Here is a 23282-nt window from a genome sequence, read left to right as displayed (position 1 = left end):
GAATCTCAAGCAGACTCGGTACTGAGCACGGAGCCTGATGCAGGGGTTGATCTCATGACCCAGAGATTATGGCCTGAGCCAAAACCAAGAGTCAGATGCTCAACTGACTGCATCACACAGGCACCCCTTAAACTTTTTTTGAGTATAGTTGATGCACATGTTGCATTAGTTTCAGATATACAACATAGTGAGTCAACTTCTCTCTATGTTATGCTACACTCACCACAAGGGTAGCTCCCACCTGTTACCATAAAATGATATTACAATACCACTGACTATGCTCCCTATGCTGTGCCTTTTATTCCTGTGATTTGCTCATCCCATAACTGGAAGCCAGTATCTCCCAGTCTCCTTCACCCATTTTGCCCATCCTTCTACCTCCCTTCCCTCTGGCAACCACCAGTCTGTTCTCTGCATTTACAGGTCTGATTCTGCTTTGTGTTTGTTCATCTATTTTGTTTTTTATATTCCACATATTAGTAAAATCATATGGCATTTGTCTTTCTCAGTGTGATTTAGTTCGCTTACCATAATATCCCCTGGGTCTACCTGGATTGTTGCAAATGGCAAGATCTCACCCCTTTTATGGCTGAATAATACTCCATTACACATATATATTTCAATCACATCTCCCCTATCCATTCGTCTATCAATGGGCACTTAGGTTGCTTCTATATCTTGACTATTGTAAATAATGCTGCAATAAACATAAAAGTGTATAAATCCTTCCAAGTTAGTGAGGACTTTTTTGAGGGAGGGGTTGGGCAAATATCCTCGCTGGGACATTATTGCTTATGATTCAATAAACAATTGGCCCCAAAGTGGGGCTCACTGAGATATCCTGGTCAAGGTCATCCTGGCTGATGAACCATAATCAACACCAGTCCCTAAAAGTCTGTTAGAGAAACCCATCTAGGGCACATCATGGGGGTAAGGCTGGAGAGACCTTGGATCCTATCATTCCGACACAGTGGGTAGACTTTACGGAAATCATCAAGCACGCAGTTGAAACCCAGGAAGGCTAAATCATGGGATTCTAAGGTTAGGATGTCACTCTGGTCAAAGCTAAGATCTTGAGCAGCTGAAAGGCCTCCTTGCCATGATGGGCAAAGCCACATAGGCTGCAGGGGACGAGGAGGGCTCAAACGTGACATCATGTGGAAGCACCAGAAACAGCAGCAGCTGGGACCTGAGGTAGTTGTCCAGACCTCCCAACCCACCATTTCTCTCTCCAACTGGCTTTTGAAGCAAAGATGAATATGAGATGAATACAGCTCCTGGGAGTCAGGGACACGTCTAATGGGCATAGGAGGCAGGGGATTTGGTCAGGAGAGACTGCATAAGAGATACAGAGAAATTTCTATGTAGGAGTGTTGAGGCCTGAGTAATCAACCAGAACAAATACAACAGGTGTGGCTGCTTTTATTCCTCACATTGTAGGATCTCATGATACCAGTTGTGCCTGGCACGGTCTGCCATTAATCCAGCTCTGCTGTCAAAAGAATGTGTTATACGGCCACTGGTAAGGATAACTTTGATTTTTTTTTTTGATAACTTTGATTTTTAAAGTTCAGGACCAGATTTGTGAGGATTCACTGCCCTGGTGTAGATCCCTTCTCCATGCATGAACCTACTGACTGATGGAGTGTCTTCACATTCAGGCTGGCCAGTCCTAAGTTACAGAGGCGAAGAACGAACAACACCTCCCTTCTCTACTATCAAACCCTAGTGATGCATGGCTGCACGTACAGGCTTTGACCCACCCCAGATCTGAGTTTAAGTCCCAGCTCTGCCACTTACTTGCTGTGGGGTCTTGAACAAGTACTCGACCACCCAAACTTCAGTGTCCTCACCTGTAAAACTGTGATCGTGACCTCATCGCAGTCACCTTTCCTTGAGAATGTCTCCTCGGCCAAGATATGTGCTTTACAAAGCATCATTTCCTGTTATCTCGTACTATCTTTGAGGTGCAGCCATTATTCTCATGAGCAAGAAGTGCAGGTGTTAAATTATTCGGGATGGTGCAGCTAGTAGGGTGGGGATTCAGGCTTCCTTAGATCCTGTGTTCCCACTACTGCCCTGTACTGCTTCTGTCACAGGATTTGGGGGATCACCAAACAAGATCAAGGATGTGAGTCCTTAGCCAAATCTGCAGCATACGGTAAGTGATCACTAGATGCTCTTATTCTTTATAGACATTAATATCCTACTCCCAAGCATCACCTCCTTCTTAACCCTTTCTCTTAACTTATGGTGAAACCTCTTTGTTCACTTATTTTACCCCGGCCTGATTCCACATGCTTCTCTCCTAGGTCAAGGCCTTCCTTCTAAGAACATCTTTTTCCTTCCTTTTTGGAAATCATTGCCCGAGCTCATGTTCTCTTATCCATTCGCATGCAGACAGCAAGTATATTTTTTCATGCAATGCTAACATAAATGGAGTTCCTATCTAAATTGGATGCCTGGGACCCATAATAGCATCTGTGCCCCTAATAAGACCTTCTCATGTTGGAAGTGAGCCTTTCTGCACAACTGCATATACTGAACCGATTTTGTAAATAGAGATTGAAAGCTTATGGTTAACTACCCCTGGAAGTTGATTTGGCCTGGAAGTCTCTCCAGGGGCTCGACTCATATTTTATCATTATTAGATTCTGTAGATAAAATCATTTGCCTTCAACACTATCAGAGGAAGCTATCCTGATTTTCCTACTGCAGGGCCACCTGATGCTTGGGGGGCCTGGAGTACCAACACGGCAGGGTGGGCGTGAGGGCACCACTCTTCTCATTCTCCATACTTGAACTCAGGGAAATCTCACACACAGGTAGCCCTCCAGATGCACAGGGGGTGACCCATTACTTATCACTGAATGAACTCACTTATCTCTGAGGACTTTGTGTCTATTGGGAGTCACACATGTCATGAGGAAGACTGAGAACACCTTTCAAAGAAAACCTAATTTACTTAGAGAAAAGTGTGTGTGCCCCTTCAACAATCTTTTTGTGTACTATTCCATGGACAGGATGATAGAACAGACAATTTCAAGCCAAGGCACTTTTCTGAGACACCTGTCTGCAGATAACTGGTCATGAAATACAAGTGTCTCGAATGTCTGGGAAGAGGGATTACGATGCATCCACCGTGATAGGCTGGGGCAGAGATAGATGCCTGCGCACCTGTGTTAGGCAAATATCCCCCCCTCCTCAAGGAATCAAGAAAGGTTGTCAGATCAAAAAGAAGAGAGTCATCTTCCTTTGGGGCTCACCTTGCCTCCCCCAACATAGAGTCTGAATCCCCGGTCAGGGAGATGCGAGAGATCATCCTCATTCCACAAAACGGGTTCGAGAAAATGTGAGGAGAGAAATCAATATAAATATTGATAGGCAATATGCTTGTTTTAGAGAAATCAATATAAATACGGTGGGCCATATGTTGGTTTTGGACTGCAGATGCGAGAGAATAAAGTGAAGATGCAGATCTTCCCGCTAGTTTCGTAATCATTAACAATTGTTTACAATGACATAATCTACATGAAGTCAACTGTAAAAACATATTATGTATTGAATGGTTACCACATGTCAGGTAACACTCTAAATTATTTACACATCCTATCTCATACAGTTCTGCCAATAACCCAATATAGGAGGAATGACTGCATTTTACGGATAGGGAAACAGATCGGTTCTGACTTCACCCTCTCAGTAGGTTTATACTCTTAAATTTATGCTCCATAATCTCGTTTTGCACCCCCGTGAATGTGCTTACACCTACATGCCCGTATGCACACACTCCCAGATTCTCATGTGCGTCTGCAGCTCGCACCCTGGGAGGTCCCAGATAAGGCACGGATGCAGAAGTAGCGGGATTGGAATAATTGTGCGCTGCGATAATCCTCGGGGTGGCTGTCAACAAGCCTTAATTTAAAAATAAACAAAGCGAAACAAAACATGCAAATACGGTAATAGCAGAAGTCTGCATTTACCCTTCATCTCTTTCAGAAATTTGGAATCTCGAAACAGAGACGGGTTTGGTGCTCGGGTGCGTGCGATCCTCATCGAAATGCTTAACACAGCTTCCATATCAAAAGCACTGGGTGACAGGATGCATTACATTTAGCTGCACCCGTTCGGGATGCTTATCTGAAGCAGTTATTGGAGGCAGAGAGAAAAATGAACTTTTTCGGATCAACTTGTGCTAACTCTTACATTCACTTTTAATGAACAGGACGGACGTGGTTCTAAGGGTGTCTGCATTTTTCTTTAGACCTCATTTCTTCCCTTTGGCTGTAATGAGAAGGGAAGAGAGGCGCAGAGATCCGCTCCAAATCCTGCAATAGTTCATAAATATCTCTTTAAATATGAAACTGTCTAAACCCTCAGTGGCCATTACTTATTTATCAAGCTTCCGATCCAAACTTCGCTCCGTATCATGACCACTCTCTGAACTCACATAATGGTCTTTCAATATGTCAAACACTGAACCATCCTGCTTCAGGTCTGACCACCGTCTCTCTCCCCGCAGCCGTCACCTTTGTGTCTGCCCACCTTCTACTTTATATTATAACCTGGTGTGGCTTCAGCGGGCCATCAATCCTGCTGCTCTTGCCTGCCCTGGAATCACGGGTGGACGCAGGAAATCATCCGTGGGACAGGCACACGTTCTCCGATCAACATGCTCTTATCCAAATAGGCAGAACCAAAAGTTCCCTGGCATCGACGTATCAAATACATAAGGCTCCGTTTTATGGTTTTGTTTTTATTTTAAAGGTTTTATTTATTTATCCATGTGAGACAAGGAGAGAGGCAGAGACACAGGTGGAGGGAGAAGCAGGCTCCCTGTGGGGAGCCCCATGCAGGACTCGATCCCAGAACCCCAGGATCACAACCTGAGCCGAAGGCAGGCGCTCAACCACTGAGCCACCCAGGGGTCCCTGCAAGGCTCCATTTTAAAATAATATTTTTTTGAAACACAGAAAACGGTGAGGAAGAAAATTTAGCAATCATGACAAACACTCTCCCCACAAGATGACAATTATAGATATTTCGGTGTGTTCCTAAACGGCCTTTGTCTACGTATTTTTTTTTTTTGCACAGTTTAGATGATACCATATGTAATATTGTGAATGCTACCTTTTAGGAGTAAAATGTGAGTTTCACACACCGATAAAAATGTTTCCTACTCATCATGAAAGGAGCACAAAAAGGATGCACAAACAAAACAACAAAGTTAGAATTCTCCCCCAAGAGCTTAGTCTTGCGTACTCCAGCTTGATCACAGGTCAGATAATAGTCCTCCTATACTCAGACACAAATACCTGGGATGTTCTGGATTGTCCGGCTGCTGAGGGTTGCCCCAAGTACTCACACGCAGTATCTCTGATTAATCACCTCTATCAATATTTTGCCTGACTATAAATTCCATAGGAGGGAAGAGATCACATTTTTCGTATGTCCCTCATATATTCTGTGCCTAGCGTGGTGCCAGGAACACAGTAGAAGCTGAAGAAGCATGTGTCTAATGAATAGATGAGTTGTCAAATCCTTAGGTGAGAAATAGATGCCAACCAAGTGGCGCTGATGTTAAACTCAGGGAACAAAGATGTTCCATTTCGCAGTCAGCGTTGGAAAAGAAAAAAGGGATTCCTGTCTACTACAGCATTGCCGTTTCTTAATGACTCTGCCTGTTTAGAGAAGTAAATAACAATTTTTTTATGAATTTCAATGTATTTAATCTCTGAAAACCAGTCAGGGAGCCCTGATAAACATGGTAAGCTTCGTCCATTGTCTTTTGGGCAATTCTGAGACTTCTTCACCAGGGGTCGATGGTAATTAATACCATCCCAGTCCCACACATGAACACTTTATTATTCCACAAAGAAGATAGGAAGCAGCCTTATAAAAACAGAAAGCAGAAGTAGGTGACATCATGAAATGTTGGACACTCCATTGAATTCTGTGAGACACTTAATAAATCTCAGCACATGACAAGGGTTTTATGTACAGGACTCCAGATGTGCAGAGAAATGTGGTTCTTTCCCGAGACCTATTTACCAATTGTACTTTATTTCCGCCCCCTTTAAAAATAGGGATAAAAATAGTGCCTACTTATAGAGTTGTTGTGGTGGCAGGTAAATAAATATCTTAAAACACTAGATCATTGCGTGGCACAGAGTAAGTGTCCCCAAAGCTCCTAACAGAGAGGTTCCTTTCTTATATATATTTTGTCTCTCATTATGAAATTTAAAATATTTTTATTTTGGAAATTTTGGAAAAAACATACAGGAGTTAAAAAAAAAAATTTAACCCTTCACTAAGAGACAACCGCGGCTATTACAAACACATTTTTATTTCAGTAAAAGTGGTGGTTCTAAGATGCTTACAAACCCTTTAACACTTCTTGCTTCAAAAGGTGGAGCCTGATCTCCTCGGTTTGAATGCAAGCCAGACTCAGATTCGCTTCTCATCAGTAAGGAAGCGATATGGTGTGTGATTTCCAAAGGAGGCTGAGTCATAAAAGACATTGCTCCTTCAGTATTGCTCATTTGGATTGTCACCCTGGGGGAAATAGGTCACTGTATCTTGAGGACACTCTAGCATTGTGGGGAGAGGCCCCATGAGGAGGAGCTAAAGCCTCCCACCAGGCACCAGAACCAACCTGCCAGCCAATGACTGAGCCTCCTTCCAAGATGCCCCCCCCCCCCAAACACACCTTGACTGTAGGTTCATGAGAGGCTCTGGACTGACATCTCTCAGCTAAGCTGCCTGTGAGTTCTGGACCCAGAAGACCAGGAGATAATAAATGTTTATTTTTTTTAAGCCACTAAGTTTTGGAGCAATTTATTATACACTGATCACTTACACAATGACTATATAGGGTCATGCATAATTTCTAGAATTTCTGTTAGTTCCTGCTTTTTAAACCAAGCTCATTCTTCTTTCATAAACTCTCATCATAAATTCTATATGTGGCCTTATCATTTTGAATATTTGAATACATTATTTAAAAATCTCTTCAATTTTTGTATTATCAATAGTTATCAAGGAACAAATTCTGTCTCTTTTTGTGTGTTGATCGCGTGGCAGTTCACATCTTTGTGTTGGTCTGTAATTTCTGACTCTGAACCCACTTGGAAATGAGTGCGAGAGGCTCCTTAGGTCCTGAATGTCCCTGTATGGGTGGATTCTCACCTGCCTCTACTGGGACCTAATGGCTTTATCAGTTCAGATGATTTTATGTTAATTTCCAGTTTCGGTGTCACATGCCCAGTAGTGCGACCGTGAACTCCATATCCATGCACAGTGAGTGCAGACATAGGATTCAGGTTTCTCATGGTTGGCTCCATCTACCCATGACACTGGGTAAATAAAAGTTTTCCTTAAAGTGACCTTGGGAGATAGGGTAGTTTCCTGAGGTCTCTTGCCACTGACAGGTGGCTTCTGACCTAATGCAGAAGGCCTATTTCAAGCTCCTGCCTACCATAAGATCATGAGGCCTCACCTTCCATCCCCACACAGACATGAAAATCTGAGCATCAGAGTCTTTCCTGGAACCTCCATGAGGCACTCTGCTCCTCCAGACACACAAACACTTTGCAATTTTATCCTCTGTTCTCTGAACAAACTCTTCTCAAGCCACCTCAATTTCTCCTCCTCTCTACCAGAGTGCCACAGCAACAGTCTCCTTCCCTTTAGAAGTCTTGCATCTCAAAATATCACAGAGATGACTTTGATTCCATCGACTAAATACATTGTACTGAAGCCAAACATGAAGCATTCCCAAACAGATGTGGTGACTTCCAGAACCATCTACAAGGTCTGCCCTCCCCTCCCGCCCCCGCCAACTATTCAACTTTCTTATTTGTCACTTACGACGATTACTACCTAGAAAGTAGTAATCGAAAGAAAGTAGTGATATTTTCGATAGAAAGTAGTAATATTTTGTTAACATATTAATAACCAAAAATTGTGTCACACACTCTCTTTACTGTTGACCTGGATGCCCTGGCAGATAAGACGGTTGGCAGGGTCTTGAGTCATGAATAGTGGTTTACTGTTCAGTTTCGATTTTAATAATCCACCTCCTATCCACAGTATTTGTGGCAACACCATGTTTCCTTTCTTTCTCCTTTTGATAAAATGATACTTAGCCTAATCCCAGACATCTCATAACAGGCCAGCTCCCTCCCTGAAGCACAGCTTAGAGGCGGCCCCAAAGACAGGGGTCTACACTACATGCAGAAGCCCACATTGGGCATGGTGTTCCATTTTCATGGGGAACAGCTGCTCATTTGCTGTGGCGAGGAGAGGCCTCAGGGTTAGAAGGGACCAAACTGCTCAGCCTTTAATGTTTTTGCAAAATTATCTTGTTGACAAGTGCAGCATTATAAATTTGAATCCATTAGCTAAAAGGATCCATAAATATTTGAATAATGGCCTTTTCAGAGTTTCACCAGTCTATCAAACTTGTCACATGTCCACTTTTTACATTTTTCCTACTGCTGAAAAGACAAGGGCTGAACCAAATCTTATGGATGGTTTCTAGACATGGGCATTTTTATCCTTGCTTTCAAAATAGAAATGCCTTGCCAAGCAGAAGTTGATGAACAAAAGCACACTAGTATCTGCTGGTGGTGGCAGAGGGGGTACTGCCCGCTAAAATTCACTTCTTTTCGGGGCAGGTACCTGGCAAGCCAAGGTTTCCTAACCTTGCATCCAAGAATGACCAGATGATAAATTCTAGCCAATGAAATGTGAGCAGATGTCACATGAGCCACATCCAGAGAAGTTTTTTTTGTTTGTTTGTTTTTTGTTTTAGAACCCATATGTCTTCTCTGTTGTCTTTTTTCTTGCTAGAGACTGAGAACCCTGGGACAGGGTTCTTAGAGCCATAAGCCAGAAGGAACCCTGGATCCCAAACTACTTTCTGGAATAAAGTAATCTACATGCTAACTGGGAACACCAAAAGCACTCTGCTGTGTGCATAAAAATGCACTTCTATTGCAATAAGCCACAGAAATTTTGAAATTGGTGTTAATAGCTAGTAATATGCCAACTAACAAAGCAACCTATTGTAAGTTAAAAGAGCACAACTGTTGCTTGCTTGCTTTCTTTCTTTCTTTCTTTCTTTCTTTCTTTCTTTCTTTTTGCTTTGGAATTCCAGATTTGTCTATTGTTGTTATTTTCAAAAGAAATCTCCTAAATTTTGAAGTGGTGACCCCTGAATATGTTTCCCACATGTAGGAATACAGGTTGGCTCTGCGTTGGGTGTAATAGATTGAGTCTACCAAGACTGTGTGAACAACTTGGTGCCTTGCAAAGGCACTAAAGGGGTAGATATTTAATATGTCCTTCTACCACCGGATTGTCTGATTTCTGGATAATTCAGCGTAACTCTCAATCAACTGCTCCTAATAATAGCCCTTTGGAGGGTTAACCCTCACACCGTCACACTGGTGGCGTTTAAGGGAGGTCACCATATGCATTTCACCCACATTTCTAGGCTTTCTTAAATCTATCACTAGATCAAACAGCTCACGACAGAGCTGCATCCCACAACCCCTCGCAGACCATCACCATTTTAAGGACTAATACTTTAGCGCTACTCTCTCTGCGCATGGGACCGTTTGAAAAGTTAACATTCACCAAGCCTTTACAAGTGTGCCAAGCATTGTGTTAGATGCTCTATAAACATTATTCCTGCTAATCCTTATAACAACCCTGTAGGATTTACATAATCATCTCCAGGACACTGAGACTTTGAGAGGTTATCTAACTTGCCAAAAATTACACAGCTGTATAAGTGTAGAACATGGATTTAAACTCAGATTTGCCTTGCTCCAAATCCATGTGCTGTGGGAATCCCAGAGAGAACGTTATGAACGTTCACATAAAAAACTGACTTTATAACCCAGGGTTTCCCAACCTTGGCTTATTGAACTTTGGGGCCAGATCATTCTTTGTTGTACGGGGCCCCCTTGTGCACTGTGGGATGGTTAGCACATCCCTCATCTCCACCCACTGGAGGCCAGAAGTGCCCCTCCTAGTCGTGACAGCCATACGTTGCCAAATGTCCTTGGGAAACAATATCCTCCTCCGTTGAGGCCTAGCAGCATAACCTAATGTTAGAAATAAATTTTTATCCCCCAAGGAAGTGATGCAGTCCCTTCTTTCTGATAAAGAATATTATGGAAGTGATTTTTTTTTTTTTTTTTTTTGCTATGGCTGCCAAGGAGCTCAAAGACAAATTTAAGTTTTGAGCATAGCGAACAGGGATTCCCAAAGTCCTGAGCAATACCCATTTCTCATTTCCTAACTCTTGATCAACTCTGTCTTTTCCCTTGCCTTCTTTATTTCTCAACTTATTTTTTCCCCCTATTTAGTATGTCTTCCTCTATTTGAAGTTACTGGAAAAGCTTCACAGAAGATCCAAGGTATTAAAAAAAAAAAAATGTGTACTGATTTGGAAATCAACTCGCAAAGCTGAATCTTTTTAGGAATGACAAATATTCCTCTTTTCTTCTTAAACCTGTTCAAGATTTCTCTGATATTAAAAAATATCAAAGTTGGATTAAGAGATTGAACTTTATTGAAACTTTCTAGCTCCCAGAATCATATTTTAAAATGGGTTCACTCATCACAAAATAATAAAAAGAACAATAGAAAAGCTTTGGAATTTTCTTTTCAAGTTTTCCCATTGTAAATGCTGAAAATTATTATTCCATTAAAGCATTTTTTATGACTAAGTTAATAAAGAGAAGGTATGATAAAATAGATAGCTTCCCAAGATGCTTTCTGAAATTTCGGTATCACTCATGCTCTAAATTGATGCACAAAGACAGGCTTAGCTAGTTGAGAGGCTCTACTTTTAGAGCTCTACCACATGTTTTCACAAATGAATTTTCCAGTCTGTCAATTACTAGGGAGATAAAAATTGGGTCCAGAACAAAGGGTGACTCAGAGGCTCATTTGGAAATTTGGGATTTCTGGTTCTGCTTTGACAGATTTGGAAGAAGAGGCAAAACATTTCCTGTAAATACCATCGCTGGGATGGATTTTCACTCTCTCATTCCCCCATCAAACAGAAACCTATATTGTGCCTTGAGTTGAGCCCCAGAGAAATTATCAATATTCACACATCTGGCACAAATCTGTTGGAAGGGGGAAAAAAAACATTATGCCATCTGTATTTCTTTTAATCGTTTCATACAGCTCCAGTCTCATGCAGTAATTTTGTCACACAGTCTTGTAAATATAAAGTTATATTACTTCTTGGCTTGTTTGAGGACACTGTTCATCATAAGGGGAGGATGAGGAGATGATGTCACTGCCAGGAAAAAAAAAAAGAAGAAGAAGATGAAGAAGAAGAAGAAGAAAAGAAAACTCGCCTTTCCCAATCCCCCACCTTCCCTGGAGTATGGAGGAGCCAAATTTCATCAAGTTTGGCACAGTTGTAGGAATTAACATGACTGAAATGTATGCCAGATTTCAAAACAATTTCTAACAGTTTCTGTGAGACCGTGTAAGCAACTGAAAATTGACATGTTGTGTTGTGCCCGAGTCAGCCAACTGCTGTCACTGCATAATTAGATTTTCCTGCATGAGAGGAGAGTTTCCTTTAAAAAATTATGAAATAAGGCGGAAGCTAATATAAACTATAAGTGGGTCCGTTATTCGCAAAGAGGTAGCCTTCCGCCAGAGACTGACTTTGGATACATCCCCACGCGCACACTCAGGAGAGGCCAATGGTCCTGGTTTTGTGTGCTTCACATGCTCTTTGCAAAGGAAGAGGATTTACAGCACAGGCCAGATGGAAGTGCGCCCACTTGGCTGCCCAAGGCATGGCTGAAACCCAGGACCGAGAACAGAGTTGGAGCTAATGAATGTGTGGTTACTTCCTTCTGGTACAAGATTGCAGAGGTGGCAGGGTAAGCTGAGTGTCCCCAGGACTGACTTTCCCCTTCTTCAACAGTGAGAGTGATTTTTGTTTGACAAGGCCACCCAGTTAAAGACCATGTCCCCCAGGCTCCCTTGCACCTCGATGTAACTAGGTTCTAGTCAATGAGACATGAGCAGAATGAAAGTTTCCAAATTCCATGCCATGCCCTCAATAGGAAAGTTGGATTCATTCTTTCTTCTCCCTTCCTGTCTTCTTGAGGGCAGGAGCATAGCATGGTCACAATCCACCTTTGACCATGAGGCTGAAGATCATATCACATAAAAGAGAGCTGCTCTGTAGATGTAGCAGAGCAACAAGATCAAGAGCGACAGCCCTGACACCTTTGGGTTGACATACGGAACTTGCATGGCCTTCTGGAATGTTCCATGAGTGACAAGCCAGTTACTGCTTTGATTAAGCCATTGTAATTTGGGATCTGTTATAAAAGCCACTTTTTCATATCCTAACCAATACTACACACTTGGGAATGACCTTCAGAGTTCATCAGAGCTAGGCCTGTGTAGGCAGGAAAGAGTTTGTACCCCTGGACACATGTACCTTTGTTTCCTAATCAACCCCTTTGAAGTAGATACCTTTCCCCAGACAATCTCATCTCTCTGAAAGTCAAAATATGACTCAAAATATCATTCATTCATTCATTCATTCATTCATTCATGAGAGGGGATTACAATTACTATTTACATTCTGCAAAAGAAGAAACTATAGTGTAAACAATTGAAATAACTTCCCCCAAATTACACAGCAAATAATTTCAATGTTTAGACATCCCATGCTCCAGTGGAATGAGATCTTAGCATACAAAAAGCACATATGAGGTTTGTTAAATGACTGGATCAGTGAGTATCTCCTTAAGTAAAGCAGTAGAACCAAGGCTAGAACTCAGGTCTGCTGACATCAAAGCCAGTGATTTTAAATTCTCTTTGTTCCCCAACTATGTTTTATATTAGGCTTCTCTGAATTGGATTTATGAACAAAAGTTTCAGTGTATCTGTAAAAATTAATTAATTCGTTGATTAAAATTTTAAAAATCTTACATTAAGACTTTTTCCCCCCCTGTGGCCAGTCACAGAAACTCTTAACTCAAGCTAGCTTAATTATTGCTGGGCCCTTCCTGGCTCACATAACTGGGAAGTCTACCCCCTAGCACGGGATTAGCTCTGACTGGGCCCAGGGCTGGAGTGGAGTCCTCAAATCAGGGTTCTTGCCATCTCTCAAACAGCTCTTCTCCACCAGGTTCCACGTGCTCTCCAATCCCATGTCCCATCCTGTTTAATTCCAACAGAAAGAGCCCTCCACAACTTGGCTTGATTGGTTTGGCGGGCCTATCAACCAAGAGCTCTGTCCTAGAGGGCTCAGGGCTCTGATTGGCTGGGCATGAATCTCTGCCTAAACCCGAACCAGGCCACAGACAGTTAGGAGAGAGAAAACACGGTTCTCAAGAGGCCAAAAGAATGTTGTCCCCACAGAACAGGAAATGGATATTGGATAAGCAACAACAAAACTTACTCCAAGTCTTTTATATACTCAAAGCTGTCCCATCATAGGGGTCTAATTTATTATCCCCTGCCAACATTGGCCTAAACTGTTCTCTCTCCACAGTATCCTTTACCGATTCCTAGTCTTATTCATATACTCACAAATATGCATATGCTAACAGTATACACACACATCCCCTACTCTTTCTGCTGTCCAATGCTGCTCCAATTGCCCTAAGTATCATTCATCTTCTGGAGACAGCAGCAGTCTCCAGGGGTGTTACTGCGCCACAATGCTACATTCAACATTACCATCATCTAGAGTCCAAGTCTGCCAAAAATTGGTTGTATCATCTCCATTAAGTAACTTATCCTTTGTAAACCTTGACATCCTCATCTGAAAATAGAATCACAATTGTTCCTACTTCATAGAGTTACTGCAAGAATTAAATAAAAGATGCCGGTAACACTCTTAGCATGGGGTCTAAACTCACAATATGAACTAGCAAGTATAAGTGATAGGTCATGGAGGTCCCCCCTTAGTCCTCCTTCATCTGGAAAGCTTTATTTTTCTGCATAACCTGACCTACACTCACCTATCTGAACTCCCAGGATAGTCACAATTGATAAACCAGTTATAGGTTCTAAGGCAAACACTGTCCGCACTGGGTATGTCTTCTCAACAATCTAATCCCTGTGGCCCTCATTCTCATGCTGGGATTTTAAATTCCTACTGAAGGCTGACTTTCAGTGACTCTAGAGTCAGATAGACTGGGGTTGAAGTCCCAGCCTTAACATTTTCTAGCTGTGAGATCATGGACAAGTCATCTAACTTATATGAACCTCAGTTTTCTCCTCTGCAAAATACAGTTGATGTCAAACATGCACAAGGCAATATATACACAGTCCTGAGTATGGTTTCAGACACATGGTGGGTGCTTAATAAATGGCAGCCATTATTTTGTGTTACATGTCTTCTGAGCCTGCTTCAATACCCTACATTAATCATGCTAAGAAATAGTAACGGTGGGGCACCTGGGTGCTCAGTGGTTGAGTGTCTGCCTCTGACTCAGGTCATGATCCCGGGGTTCTGGGATCAAGTTCTGCATCAGGCTCCCCACAGAAAGCCTGTTTCTCCCTCTGCCTAAGTCTCTGCCTTTCTCTCTGTGTCTCTTATGAATAATAATGTCTTAAAAAATAAAAATAATAAAGAAATAAACCAAAACGGCCTTATTCACATGGCCAGCAGGTGCTTCTGGCTATCAACTAGAGCACCTCGGCTCACCTCCATGTGTTTGCTTGTATAAGCCAAACCGGCTTTCTTGCAGTGTGGTTGGCGGTCTCAGGGCAGAGCTCCATCAGGACAAGTCCCAGTGGGCTAGTGCTTCTCAAGTCTCTGCTTGCCCAACCCATCACAATGAACAATGATGTTCCACTAACCAAAGCAGGTCACATGGCCAAGGCCAGACTTAATCTGGACAGGGATTTTATTCTGCCTCTTAGTGAGAGGTGTGGCAAAACAATCTGTGGCCATTTGTAATCTGTCACAGAGTTCAAACAACACAGTATGTGGCAACCGAGTAGCAGAGTTTAGAATCAAATTCAGGTCTGAATGCCCCTATACTCTTCCTAATATACCACAATGTCTTGGAATAGCCCAAGAATGATGATTTTACATGATAATTCAGATTTATACTTTCCTTTGTATAACATATATTAGAGTCTCTACCATGGAACAGGCATTATTTCCAGCTCTGGGGTAGAGCTGTGTACAAGACAACCCAAAACCCTGTCTTCAGAAAACTAAGAACATGTAATAACCTCAGATTAATGGGATGATGGTAACCAAAGGAGAAGGAAACTTTAGATGGATGGGTCAGGAAAGGTCTCTCTCTTAAAATGGCTAGAACAAGATTGGAGAAGCAAAGGCAGCCATGGGAAGAGTATTCTAAGTAAAGTGCCCAGGAAGTATAATATTCCCCAGGCAGAAAGAACCTCGATGTTGGAAGGATAGAAACGAAACAATGCAGCTAGAGCACATAGACAGAGGGGGGACTGTAAGGAAGAGTTTTGACAGGTGGAAGGAAAGTAGACCTTCTGGCATCTTGGAGGCCATAGAAAGGAGTTTGGATTTTATTGAATTGAAACAGGAAGCAGTTGGAGCATCACGAGCAGAGGATTGATGTGATCTAGTTTACATCTTATCTTGGTAAGTTGCTATAGTTCTGGCTGCTGTGTGGGGAGTAGATTACAGAGAAGCAAGAGGGGAAGTGGAGCTCAGTCAGAAGGTTAAGTGCCGACAGCGGCAATGAATAGGGAAAGAAGAGGAGGTCCTGTGATATGCTTTTGTATGAGGGTTTATAAGACTTCATAATGGATTTCTTAAGGGATGGAGGTAAGTGAAGATAGAATGTTACAAATAGAGTTGAGGATGTCAGTAAACTTCATCCACTCGGGTCACAGGTACTCAACCAAGGGTGAGTCTACTTAATTATGAAACCAAATGTCTTTGTTTTATTGTTCTCAAAAAGCACGAAGGGAGTCTTTTTGATTATTTTCAAATTCACACAGATGAATTTGCTGGGTGAAAAGGACAAAATGCTTTAGTGGTGTGCAAAGGGAGGAAAAGGGAGTTGGAAATGCATACTTGGGTTGCTGAGACCATTTTGTATTCATTGTGCTCACTCATGTTCTCTGATTGGAGGGTAGGCCTTCACCTGTAAACTAAAAGGCGGTCAATCTGATAATGAGAAAAAGGAGAGAGGCACATCATGCGAAGTGCATTCTACTGTTTATATGGAGAACTTACTGGGTAATGCATCCAAATACAGCACAATGATCACGGTCACCGTACGACTTCTCAATGAAACTGAGACACGTTAGCTGCTCTCTCATCCACCTCCTGAGCCCTATAGCTCCCCAAACCTTGATTCGGCCTCTTCTAATTCACAAAGTCTAAAGTTGTCCTTGGTGCTTACGTGAGTGGAGTGAACATCCATCCTTTTATATATACCTCTTAGCCTCAAAATACCTAAATCAACCCATATCATTCAGGAGGCAACTGCACCTTGTCAAGACAAAAGGCCCAGATCCCCTTCTTGTCTAATAAATTATATCCCGAGACTTCATTCCCCATTGCCTGTATATTTTCCCTGCAGAAAGCCCCCCAAATGATAAATCATCTTTCTGTTTGTCCATCATGTCTGAGCTCATTACTTCACACATCCTAATTATCATCAATGCCCAAAACTCAAGGAAAAACATCTGAACAATGAGATGATTCTTTTTTTTTTCTTTTTAACATGAGTGCAACTTTGTGTGATTAAAGCTTATCATAATATAAATGGGTGCTTTGGATGATTTCCGTGTAGCTCTTTTACATTTCGCAGATATTCTTAATAGGTCCAACTACCTAAGGAGGAAAAAAAAAAAGCTCTTTTTGCCTTTAAGACTTCGAAGTCTGATTTTTTAAGTGCACAGATAACTTTAATACCTAAATTGAAAAATGAGAAGAATATCCGTAGGGAAAAAGGAGCTTATTGCTGCCTCCCTGAAGTTCATCAAATGTTGTCACATATTTCTCTAACATTTTTGACTTGGTTAAGTGCAAATTTAGGTGAACACACTCTTTTTCCCAGGGTTCATGGCAACAGAAATATAATATGTATTTTCTGATTAATGAGTGCAGCTCTACAGTCTAAGGGATCTTAGGCAAACAGTGCTTTCTGGGGGCAGAGGACTGGATAAAATGACCTTGCGTTTCCACTATTTCATGACTTAGTGGATGATAACCTTTCAAACACTCACTTCACACTCTTTCTTAGTACATTTGTGGCATATAATAACTTGAAATCCCCATTCTCAGAATCCAAATCCTCTATAATGGTGCATCTAAATTTTCCCCATAACTGGAGAAAATTGGAATTAAGAATTATGCAAATAGATGAATGTTAATAAAGTTCACCTTTAGCTTCAGCCATTGAAGTTATATCAGTTAGAAAACTGATGAATTACAGTTTGTGTGATATTGAAACCCTGCCACGTATAGAAGTCCCAATTCTTGTTTAGTGTGTGGTTTGGAGCAGCAACGTCTAATTCACTGATAATAGACCAGATCCCTTTGCCAGCTTCACTTTTTACTTTGGGGTTATCACTGATGCCTTATCATATGGCTTGTGGTTATCAGGGAAAAATTGACAGTAACCCTTAGGGCATGATGAAGCCAGTCTTGACCAGGAAGCTCCTGAAAGAAGTTGACCCTAAATAACACAGCTGCCTCCAAGAGGGCTGTATGTAAATTGTAAAATGTAAAATATTTCCCTAAATCTTTGTCTTCTATTAGCTATGTGGCCTTGAGCACGAACCTTAACCACTCTGTGCTAAAACTAACTTATCTGGTAAATTATGGAGCTGGAGGAAGGATTCAGTGGATTAACACTTTCAAAATGCTTAGGGAAATATTTGGTAAGTGTTAAATATTAGTGCTGTTGGGCTGCTATTACAATGATCTCTTCATTTAGTGAACTTTGATCTGCCCTTCCTGATGCAGCTGTTTAAACCCTTGACTCCCATAGGCAAAGCTACTCATTTCTTCTTCTGAGCTTCCATTCTTGAGCCCTCGAGTAATTTTGATCATATTTGCCCCCACATCCATTTTTCCCACTGACCTCTGTCTCTTTGGTTGATATCTTTCCAAGCAGCAATTGTGTCTTCTGTGTACCCACCCTAGGTACTAGCATATCTCCTTGTACATTTGAAGGAGGAAGGAATTTGTTCTTGCCAATTTTATTGGTTCTAGATATAAATACAAAAATAATAAAGCATTTTGCTTAGGCTTATCATGTTTAAAGGTTCCTTTGGATGAAAATATTCCATTTTTCAAGAAAAAAAATGAATCTTTTTCATGATCATCAATGGCTGCTACATCAGGAAAAATAGAAACAACTCTTTATCATGTGCCTTCTAATAGACAAACCAATCTTACCTCTTAAATAGTCCTGCCCTTCACAAAGCAAGCAAGCCCAGGTTATATCAAGCCTCTGTCAATTTGTGGAGAATTCTGTGGACAGAGGAATGTGTTGTGTGAAACAATGATGGTGAAGTTAGTAAAATCCAGACTGCAAGGAATTCTACAAGGTCAATTGCAAGATAAATGTGACCACGTACATTTTAGAAAAAAAGAGAAGAAGAAAGCTGTAGTTTTAGAGTTAAGAGAAATCAGTCAACTGCAATATGCAGGCTGTTTTGAATCCAAATTCAGATGAATTCCTTTTTTAAAAAAAATATTTATTTGGGAGGGAGAGAGAGCGCATGCACAAGTAGGGCGCAGGAGCAGAATGCAAGGGAGAAGCAGACTCCCCCCTGAGGGAGGAGCTTGATGGGGAGCTCATCCCAGGACCCTGGGATCATGACCTGAGCCAAAGGCAGATGCCTAACTGACTGAGCCACCAAGGTGCCCCTTAGATAAATTCTGAAAACAAACTGAACACTGGATATCTGATAATATAAATATAATATGAATCCCCAGGTGGAATAATGGCTATTTTAAAAGACCCCTTTGCTTTTATAGATTTATATTGAAATACATATAGATGAAATAGAGACACATCTGAGATTTTCTTGAAAATAATCCTGGATGGGTGAAAATTTAGAGAAAATGAGACAGTAAGAGTTGGGTTTGTTGAGATTGGCTGTATGGAGGTTTATGGTACCACTTTACTTTGTGTTTGCAATTCTTACAAAAATAAATGTAAACGTCAATAATCCCCCATATGATAAAAGCAACTTTTATATTTCCTCTGTTTCACATACATTGCAAACTCTGGCCATGTTTTTGCTACCCATGAAACCAGATGCATTTCTTTGCACAGCATAAGTGTCCAGTCATTTATTAGATTGGATTTCCTTGCTTGTGAAACCTTTGCTCGTAGTACATATTTTCATCAGCAACTATATCATTCACAGAACAAAGAATTATTCTTATGAATTCAGTAGTAAATGTAACATCAATAATTGTATTAACTACAGCTAATCATGAATGCATGCTTACTTCCTTGTCACTCTGAATGTTAATTTACATGGAGCTATCTCACTGATTTCTTGTAGAAATTTATGAGGTGGGGCACCTGTTATAAGACACCCCATGGAGAGATGCAAGTACCAGCACAGAATCTGAAGCTACATGCTGTAAAGATACCCAAACCCATAATTACATAGTAAGTGGCAGATCTAAGTCCATACCAGATCTCCCATACCTCAAAACCTAAGTACTTAACCACTCCTATCTGACATGTTTCCTTCTGGGTCCAGTAGGGTAGGTGATTCAAAATAGAAATAGGGATCCCTGGGTGGCGCAGCGGTTTGGCGCCTGCCTTTGGCCCACGGCGCGATCCTGGAGACCTGGGATCGAATCCCACATCGGGCTCCCGGTGCATGGAGCCTGCTTCTCCCTCTGCCTGTGTCTCTGCCTCTCTCTCTCTCTCTGTGACTATTGTAAATAAATAAAAATTAAAAAAAATAGAAATAAATTATGATTCCTTTTCATAAGAAGCAGAGTAGACCGCTGATCTCAAGTCAGATGACTGCAGAGAGACAGATGGGAAAGGGAATATTTTTCTAGGTGATTTGAGAAGAGCACTGGAGAAGGTGGCCAAGTTTAGAGAAATGTAAGAACAATAGGTCCAAGGCAGGAAACAAGACATCCAAAAGCTTAGATCAAAGATTCCTAAGCAGTGGTCCAGCCAGACTTTTTGGTCTGCATAAGATTTGAAGCTTTTTGGACTGATTTGCCAACTTTTAAAACTCATAAGATTTCACATGTAAATATACTTCATTGCTTAAAAAAACAAAAACAAAAACAAAAAACAGGTTTTCTGGGCTCATGTTTCTCCATAGTCATTAGAAGTCCTGAGGCAGAGGAGAGATTTGCTAAAAGTAACATTCAGGATGTAGCATGGAGATGACATTTCAGGGAGAAGATGCTAGAATCAGAAATGCTTTTTAGGTCTGGTAGGAAATCATAAAGTCCTGGCCAACATAGAGGTAGACAGAATAGAAACAAGGCAGGAGGTAGAAATCCATAAACACAAGTGGCAACAGGACTTGGAGACAGAAAGCCCTAAGAGGCAGAGATATGTGACTTAATACCAAGTGATAATTGGTGTCAGAATATCTCACCCCTATAACTGGAATGAATGAGAGGTTGCAGGAGGGAACTCTGTCACATTGGGATCATTAGGTTTTGTGTTAGCATCTATTGGGAGATGGTGACACAAGAGATCAGCATGGAAAATTATTTAGACTAAACAATGTAGTATCTACATCGATATCTTATAGATCTTAGAAATATAGAAACAGGATTTGAGTAAGAGACAGGAGATGTAGATACTAGATAATTGTTCCATCCTGTACTGACTGCATCAAAGACATAGACCAAGGGATGGCCTTCCACCAAAAAAGTTTTTACAGTGAGGTCAGAGGAAAGAGGTAAATAACAAGCAGTTGGATGTTCATGACCAGTGTACATCTCATGAAGCCAAAACAAAGAAATGATCATGTGTTTAGGGAAAATTTCTCAAAAGTACTTCTTCTTGAACCTTGACACAAAGAAACATAGAGCATAAAAATGTGGGATCAATGTAACAAAGTTTGCACTGAATGAACCATTATTCGATGGGTGTCTACTAAGTGAAAGACACATGCAACACATCTCTCCATTTGCTTTATTTTTCCTCATAATACTTGGAGATGCTAGATTATCCGAGAATGCATGGTCTATGTGCGTCCTTGCTTGATTCTTGTCTATCTCCCCCAGAGAATACAAGCTCCATGAAAGCAAGGACTTCATCTTTTGTTTTTCGGATACAAGCTGGAGATGAGCATCCAGGTCATTGAGGAGCTGTATAGAATCATCTCAGCCTCAGAGGGCCTTAACTTAAGGCCCTCTATGGAATTTTTACTGTGTGTGTGTGTGTGTGTGTGTGTGTGTGTGTATGTGTGTTCAATGGGAGCCTGCTGTCACCGATCTGAAGGAAAGCGCTGTAGGACTGTGATGCACGACCCCCCAGCAGGCTGGAAAGCCTCTCCCTTCTCCCCTCTCCCAGCCAGTCTGGATACCAGGGCAAATACCAGAACCCATCTTATCAAAATGCTTCCGTTGCAAAGCAGCAAGAAATTGTCAGATATACATGGTGATGCTGACTTCTCAATAGGGGGAGAAAAGGACCTAAATTAGACTTCTATAAAAAGAATATTGCATATTTATTTCCACAATAACACCCAGGAAAAACGTTAGTCAAGAAGCAAGCAATTGGGTGAATAAATAAGCTTGTCTTTGTTCTCATCAATTAAGTTATTACATCAGTTGGAAAACCAGTGAATTATAATACAGATGTTTAATGAAACACTGCTGAGCCTATAAGTCAAACTCCTATTTTGTGGTGTGATTTTGGCTGCATAGTTTTGTGTGTGTTAAACCGTATTTATTAGCTGATACCCATTATTATTTTGAGCAAGGTATAATTCAGTTGTCAGGCTCCATCGCAGGCAAGGAGATTTAATCAGTAAGAGCCGCTTTGCTACTGAGTATAAAACAATGTGGGTTTCATGAAGCAATCACGGCAGTGTGAAAAAATGGGATTAATTAGTATTGTATAAGAACAGGCAGCATGCTCATTAAAACCTTGTGAGGTGGCTCTTGATAAACTGCCACTTGATAGGACCGCATTAATGTGACAAGGCAAAGACTTCATTCCCAAACCCTCTCTGATGGTATCTTGCTTTTAAGTTACCTGGAATGACCCTCCTTGGCAGTGGGAATACAAAGATCAAAATGACTGCCAGGGATCCCGGAGCCACCTGGACCGAGAAGCCACTGCATGGATGGGGGAAGCTTCAAAGACCACTTTTTTTTGAACTCACAGTCAAACATGAATCAATAGTTGCAAATGAAGCTGCGCCAGGGGTGGCGGATTTGCATTCGCGCTCGGCAGGTCGGGCAGAAACTAATTTGACAATTGGCAACCCACCCTAATGAAGGCCACAGAAGCATCCTCTGTCTGTTTACCCAGTGCCAGTGATGTCTGGAAATGCATGGGCCTTGGGGGGGGGGGGTGGCCGGAGGGAAGGAGAAGCGCAGGGACTCTGGAGACCCTGCTCTTTGCATCACCTCCCTCCTGGTGGCCACTCACTCATTATTTGGATTTCCGAAATGCCTCTCTCAGTTCCTAGAATGTATAGTTATTTTTTGTTGTGTTTTGTTTTCACTGTGAAAGCATCTGCACATGAAAAAAGCCCAGTGAGAACAATCTGCTTTGGGTAAGGAATATTTTGTGATGTGCCTTAGACTCGTTTTCCTCTTCAGGCATCTGATTTCTCTTCCAAACCTGGAATGGTTGGGGTCGTATCTTCCGGGCTGTGGTTGGGTTTGATTTTTTTGGGGGGCGGGGAGGGAGGCGGGGTACGTGGTGGGGTGGGAATAGGGGTTCTCAAGTTGAGGACCGTGGACTATGGATATGCCTTCTGAACAGCTCACCAGATCCACAGTTTTCTCGAAGGATCTTCTCTTACCCACACTCCAGCTTCCATTTTCCTGGTGGCTTTAGCTAACCCCACTTGCAAGGCAACTCTAACTATACATAGAACAGGTATTTGTTGGGTGTAGTTCTAGAACTGAAAATGCCATTCAGAAACCTCGGACTCCCTGTTCCCTGCCCTCCCCAACTATTTAATATATATATATATGCTTGTTAAATCTCACCAGCATATTAAATGAATGTTTTCTACCATGAAGCTCAAGTATTCAGCTCACAATTATAGGTTGTTTGCAATTGAACTTGGGTAATTCCACTGCA

The 23282-nt window shown here is 41.6% G+C and overlaps 1 long non-coding RNA gene across 2 annotated transcripts in view; it reads right to left on the bottom strand.

Moving 5' to 3' along the window:
• Positions 1-23282, bottom strand: part of LOC140618646 (uncharacterized) — a 196300-nt gene that overhangs the window by 129502 nt on the left and 43516 nt on the right. Inside the window, exon 3 of one of the 2 annotated variants that reach the window (XR_012018706.1) lies at positions 18416-18490. The exons of the other annotated variant lie outside the window; for it this stretch is intronic. This is a non-coding gene — a long non-coding RNA (uncharacterized lncRNA). The remainder of the gene's footprint in view (positions 1-18415; positions 18491-23282) is intronic. 2 annotated transcript variants of the gene reach the window in all.

The sequence above is a fragment of the Canis lupus genome, chromosome 26 (assembly GCF_048164855.1).
Source record: "Canis lupus baileyi chromosome 26, mCanLup2.hap1, whole genome shotgun sequence".
In the NCBI taxonomy this organism is placed as follows: domain Eukaryota; kingdom Metazoa; phylum Chordata; class Mammalia; order Carnivora; family Canidae; genus Canis; species Canis lupus.
This window is presented reverse-complemented; position numbering and strand designations above follow the sequence as displayed.